The sequence below is a fragment of the Argiope bruennichi genome, chromosome 8 (genome assembly GCF_947563725.1).
Source record: "Argiope bruennichi chromosome 8, qqArgBrue1.1, whole genome shotgun sequence".
NCBI lineage: Eukaryota > Metazoa > Arthropoda > Arachnida > Araneae > Araneidae > Argiope > Argiope bruennichi.
The window spans coordinates 84,560,353-84,567,360 of NC_079158.1; positions in this window are offsets into that span (position 1 = coordinate 84,560,353).

Below are 7,008 nucleotides of genomic sequence, written 5' to 3' on the forward strand. Positions count from 1 at the left end.
TGGATAATTAGATAATAAGAATTGTGATTAAAGTCATTTAGACATTCTGTTAGTTAACTTGCAATGAAAAAAACTGAAAGGATAAATATTTTTATTAATCCAGTGCTATTGCTTTTAACTTTTTCAACGATATACTTCATTCTGTTGTTAAATGAAATCTACAATTGTTCAAATTACTTTAGAGGTCAATTTAATATCATATCTCATTCTACCACTCCTTGAATAATGACTTGGAATTGCAGCTAAAAATGGATCACAAGAAACAGTTAGCTCCACGGGGAAGAAAAATGATTAAAAATTTTATCTATTAATAATTTTAAATGAAAGCAAACGGTTTCCTGTCTTCTGTAATTTCAAGTTTTTTAAATATATTTTTCAGACATCATTTTCATGTTATTTAAAATAATTTTCTTCATATGTTTTATTTTTATATGATGTCTTTATTATTTTAAAAATCCAAAGACAAACAAAATATTATATTTTCCTTGCAAAGCCCTCGCTAATAGCAAATAATATGCTTGTTTTTATAATATGCTAAAATGACATTACATGCTAAAATAAATCATAAAATCAAGCACAAACATATAGAAAGAAATATTTAAAGCTATTTTTACGAAATTAAAATTAAAAATGGCTGGAAGATTTAAAGAAATGCCGGCATGTCAACGAAAGCTCAAGTTTGCAGTTGGTTACGGGAAATAAAAGAAACAGCTTTCATTTTAATTTGAAATTATTAATTTCAACCTTTGTTTTTTTTCTAGTTCACGAACTTAAATAACTGAAAAACGCTCGAAATTCCTACATTAAAATGCCATTTCTTTTAGACAACCCAATTTAGACCCAGTTTCCATGTGGAAAACTGAAAGTGAACGAGCCCTTTTTTTATGTTTGGTTATTTGCTAAGTCGTTTTGTCGACGAAATTGAATTTTTAATATATTTGATTTTATCATTAATTTCCAGAATACCTTGAAGGAGAAATAAAATAAGCTAAATATTCGCTACCTTCAATTATCAAACCTAGAAGTATTCAGTCAAAAATTTTAAGAATATGAGAAAAAAAATGTATTCAGTAAATTCGTAACCAAGCTCAAAGTGATCAAAGTGATTAAAATCTGTTATAAATGTTAGAAATTATATTTTTGCTTTTATTAATATTACTAGAAACCGTAATTACATTTTCTAAAATAAAAAAAAAGCAATAAAGTAATACAAATTTCGTAGAAATTTGCTTGTAGTTTTAAAGGAAAATTTTAATTTGTTTGTATTTTTTTGTATAAAAATATGCGTAAAGTTAAAAAGCTGTTTACTTGGGAAAAAATATGTTTGTTTGACAATAATTCAACCAAACTTTTATTTTTCTTAGGATATATTTCTAAAATTTAAGTTTACATGCTTTTGCTAAGCTGAAAATAATTGTACCTATAGTTTTAGCATAAAGTAAATAACAATCACGTTTTATAGTAAATACAGTGGTGAATATTTACCGAAAATGATAAATAAAATTATTCAGTTAAATGCATTTTAATTAAAACTTGAATGTTTAACTAGGAAAAGGATATCCGCAAAATTAATATTTTGTTTATTTAAAAGAAAAATGCATAGCTTGATAGCAATTTAACGTTGCGTTGTTTACTCTGCATAGGATATTTTTAAAATAAACAATTAGTTTTTTTGCCTTCATTAAGTGTAAAAGAAATTTTTATCTTGATTTTGGTTTTAAATAATTAATGACGTCACAATAGGAGTCAAAATTAAAAAATAGCTTAAATTAAACTTAAATATTATTTAACAATAGGATTTAGAATTTGTAGTTTCCTTAAAAAATAAAATAAATTTGTGTTCAGGTATTTTACACTATTGTTACAAAAAATCCCTTTATAATTTACAGCTAGTGTATTTTTTAATAAAAACTGCAATTACATTTTATGCAACCATCTGAAACTGAAGGAAGTAAAAAGAATATGGCAAATTTGGTATTACAAATACAATATACTTATCAAATTGATCTCCTTCCGAGCAATTTTAAAGCGCTATATTGCTAGAGCAATGAAGCACAAGGCGTGATTAAAAAGAAATCTTTTTGTGAAATTTTACTTAGAAAATAAGGATGATGTAGGATTTTTTTTTTTTTTTTTTTTTTTTTTTTTGCATGCTTCTATATAATAAACCACAGATTGTAAAATTACAAATGATACTTATATTGCATATATGTTTAGTTCAACTGCCTAAAACAAAAAGAGAGTTTAAAAATAATGTATTTGCTTGGCGTAAAATAATTAAAACTGAGTATTTTATTTGATCACTCATTAAGACTAATTTTAAACTAGTTTTAATCATTAATGTAATTGACATAAATCAGTTACATTATAAGCCAGTTAATGAACAATCATTTATTAACTGACTTTAAATTAAAATCTTGGTTATAGTATTGGATTAGTTTATTCAGTGAGAAAATTTCTTTTATTTAGTATCTTTGATCATTTTGTTGATCAGTTGTCCAATATTTGGTATTTGATGATACTAAATTTGAGCAATTATTTGGTAAATTCTCAATTCGTTGATTATTTTGTTACTGTATTAGTCATTGTTGCAGTTTACTTTTCTTTATTTATTGGCAATTTGTTTTCTTTAATTTCATATTGTTATGGTGTTAATGCTTAAGAAAAGGGGAAGAAAGATTTAAGAAAAAAATTATAAATATTAAATAAGTATTAAATCAAAATAAAAGGTGAATGAATCTGTTAATATAGAAAATGCATATAAATTCAGAAAATAATGGTTTGAATGAAATTCGAAATGGAATTTAATATTATTTATTTAAAATTCGTGAGGAATATAGGAAGCAGTTGAGAGCAAAAGTGGTATAGATATCCCCAAATTTGAACTCTTGAATACTTAGTTACTTGATGCTATGTTATATCAGTATGAGGTTGCTTTCATCTGAGACAAAAAAATTCTATGACTATTTTCTAATGTTTCATGTCATCAAATGATGTGAGATATAGAATGCGATTGAAATATTTTGATGTAATTAAACAGGTGTGTTTGTCTTTGAGGTAAGTAATAAATTTTAGTACCAAGTTTGTTATTTCTTTGATAATCGAAAAAAAAGACAAAAAAGACAAAATTTTGAATTGTATGTGTTGATTTTCGAAGCCTGTAATTTATAGTATCATGAATTAAGTCTCACTTGGAGCTGCAATTACCTCAATCGATTACGCAGTGATGCTAAATGTTAGTTGGATGATTGATTAACATACCGAAAAGAAAAAAGGAGGAAAAATATACTTATTCATAATTAATGAATTCATGTAACTGAAAATGCTCAAATGATTTTTAAGGCGTCATTTACTCTCATGAGAAAGAAAATTATAAAACATCCTCCCATTCACATGTCATAAATTTATAATCATAGATATATAAATTATGATAAATGAGTTAGCTAAACATATCCAAAATAGGCACTTTCAATGAAAATGGAGTCATTATTTGGTGTGAACAGAAACAGCTCTTTCAGAACAGAAAGACAAAAAAAGTAAATATCTTTTATTAATTAATCATCTAATGCATCTTCATTTATTTTCTTTTTCTTTACTTAGCATTATTTATATATTTCTTTATTCATTAGTATTCATTAAAATACCATAAATAAAATTCATTTAATGATTTTCCATTATTTCGATATTTTAAAGTCAAACATTACTTTCAATGAACTTTTGGTTTTTATTCATACAAACTTTTCAGTCAAATTTATATGAATTATATAGTATACTTATAATAAACAATTTGGAAAATTCACCTTTATCCTTTTAGGAGTACTTTTTAAAGAAATATAGTCAAAGTAAACATAGTATTACAATACAATATTAAAAAATAAATATTATACTTTGGAATTATTGCCTCTTGGTTTAAAATTTTCTTACACAAACAAGTTTCATTTTTTAAGAATGCAGTTTTAGCATGTTAAACCGTTATAGAAAGAATAAAAAAATTAGAAAGTAAATGTCATAAAAAGTTTTGACAGCATCCAAGAACAACATTTGTCTTTAATTAGAAGAGGAGAAGATGATTTGCATCGCATAAGACTGTAGTGATTATCTGCTCAAAATAATAATTAATGAAGAAATAACGACTTTCTTTTCATAATCTCGTTATGATGTTTTTTTTTAGTAGTAAAAAAAAAGACTTCCTCTAACTTTTTACTTTTGCATTCGTTCAGGTGTTGTTAAACGTGCATAAACCGACTTGTATTTCTCTTTGCAACTAATAGGATTAACATTCCATAATCCCTTCCTTGATTTTTTTAAGCATCAGAACCGATCGATTCCTTTGAATAACTAAGAAAAATAATTTATTCATTGTTTAAGAAAATTTAAAAATGCTTAACATATAAAACTGTGAAAGTTGAAGCATTTTAATCGTTAGCAAAGAAAAACCAACATTCAAAAATTTGAAATCTGGTAAACTTGAAACACACGAGGTAGGACTCTTATGATGATACTTTTTGATTTAGATCACATAACTTTAATTGACGACAGAATTGAAAGTTATTGAGAATGCTATTTCTGATATTTTGTGATGAGAATAAATATAATTTTAGGAGCTAAATTTCTGAAGTTTATAATTTTTGAATAATAAATTATTCATTCAATCATTTTAACTGTTTTTGGTGTTATTTACCTACAAATAATCTTTATTTACAATATAAATGTAAACGGGAGTATAGAATATTTAAATCGTACCTTTATATCAATAAAAATTACGATTTCTTATTCGTTAAGTATCTGTACGGTTCTTAAAGTAATATAAAATATCTTATTTTCTTTTCTTAATTTCGTAATAAAGGTAAATTAAACAGAAAATATTTCTTTGAAATATGATGCATTTTCAAAGTGCAAGAAAATAGTAAGACTGAAGTAAGTTGAGAAGAGTTCCTCTAGAGTATTCCTTCAATACCCTAAGCTCCATGAAAGAAAGGAATATTACATTTCACTTTATCTCTTCTTAATGTCTGGCGTGATATTTTTTGAAGCCTCATAAAAAATGCTTCCATAAAATATGCTTGAAAAAATTTCAAAATTATTATTTGTTAATTCATTACGATTTAATGGGAATTCCAAATTTTATTTGGCATTTCGAAACGTTTTCGTAAATCAGTCTATTCAGCTATACTCTTACAAACGAAAGAGATAACTAAAAATGTAAAGAGCTAGATGGTTTAAAAGTCTTGGTATTTAAAATATAGGACCGTATAAAATGGAAAATTGATAGACGGCCAACCCTTCAAGATTTGGTTCAAAAGAAACAAATTCGTACATGGAGTTAACTGTCTGTCTGTCTGTATTTTCAATCCTCTCTCAGTGTCAACTTATGCCTACAGACGGAATAACGACGGATAAATGTTACAACTTATGTAAATGGAATTTAGTTCACAGTTTAATCACCTAATTCCAATTTTCAAAGAAATATGCCATAAAGTTGACCACCTGCCAGTCTGTAAATTCGCAAATATTTAAATTAGAAAATGAAACATTATAGTTATTTAATATACAAACATAGATGGTGATCACCCAAAAAACATAGAGGGAGATCAAGGAAAAACAGGAGGTGTTCGGAGCCTTCTAGTGTGTTATGTACTGGACGAAAAATTTGACCACCATACATATTAAAGTATGCAGTTTCGGTTTATCAAGAAAATTGCGATCGAAAAATGCATTTTGTAATTTGCTTGTAAGGGTACTTCGTGACACGATATTGAGGATAAAAAGAAAGGTTGCTGGAATTTAAGTCATTGTGCAAGAATTTGCCCGTAGATGACGTTATTACAACGTGAACGTGCCTTATTATTCAAGCTGTTTTATCAGCGAGAAGAAAATGTCAGTGCTGCTCTCCATGAATACAGACGGGTAAGACAGTTAGGACCTAGAGGACCTATGGCCATAACTAATTTACGAAGAATGGTAGAAAGATTTGAAACAACAGGAATTCTTGGTGTGCAACCAGGCCGAGGACTGAGCTTGAAAGGCGTTGTGTATCAAGGACATGTTCCTGACATTTCTACTTTAAAAGTACAAATAAAGTTACATGTCAGACGATTAAATGCCGATATGCTGCGAACCACCGTCGAAAACCTCTTATACCACATGCTATTAATTACTGGAACATCATGCTGGTGGTCATCTTGAGTCGAATTTGTAAGTTGCTTTAATAAACGTTTTTCATTAGTATTTGGTATATTGTTATTTATTGTTTCCAATGGCAGTTACGTATTCTTTTTTTCATATGCGTTTGCAACGCTAGAATTTTTCCTATCGGCGTTTTTTGGTACTATTTCTTTTTCTTTTTCTTTTTTTTTTGATAAATCCAAACCACATACATTAACGTGTATGGTGGTCAAATGTTGTTATATTTCGTCCAGTACATAACACGCTACAGGATTCCGAACACCTTCCGGTATTCCTTGATCACCCTGTATACGAGTTTCTGGTAAATAATTATTCATCACTTGTTAGTGATTAAATACGGAAAAACGTCGCTAAAGATAAGAAAAAAAAATCAGCACAGATGTATAGAAAATATCGATATTTCTAAACTATTCTTCGCCAATACCATGCTATTAATAAAAATATCGATTTTTCTTTCTTTATATTACAAAGCATCGATAACATTTATTTGATAGCCCTGAAAAAAAAACTGAGTACTCGAAGACTTCTTGGCTTTTCCCCATTGCCTACTGTATTAAGAGGAGGGATAACTCCTTTCTTGCAATGTATGTAATCCTTCACGGGGGAGCACTCCAATTGTTTTAGTAACAATTAATGCAAAATTTTATTTTAGACACTTTAAAATAGAGAGAAGTAATTAGATGACTTTTGGAGACTAGATACTTCGCCAAAAATATTCGTATTTACTTTTAATTAAATTCTCCTTACTGAATGTTCATGAATTACTCAACTTGAAGGCGTTTGCTTTTGAAGGCACGTGGCATCAAAATGACAAAAACATTT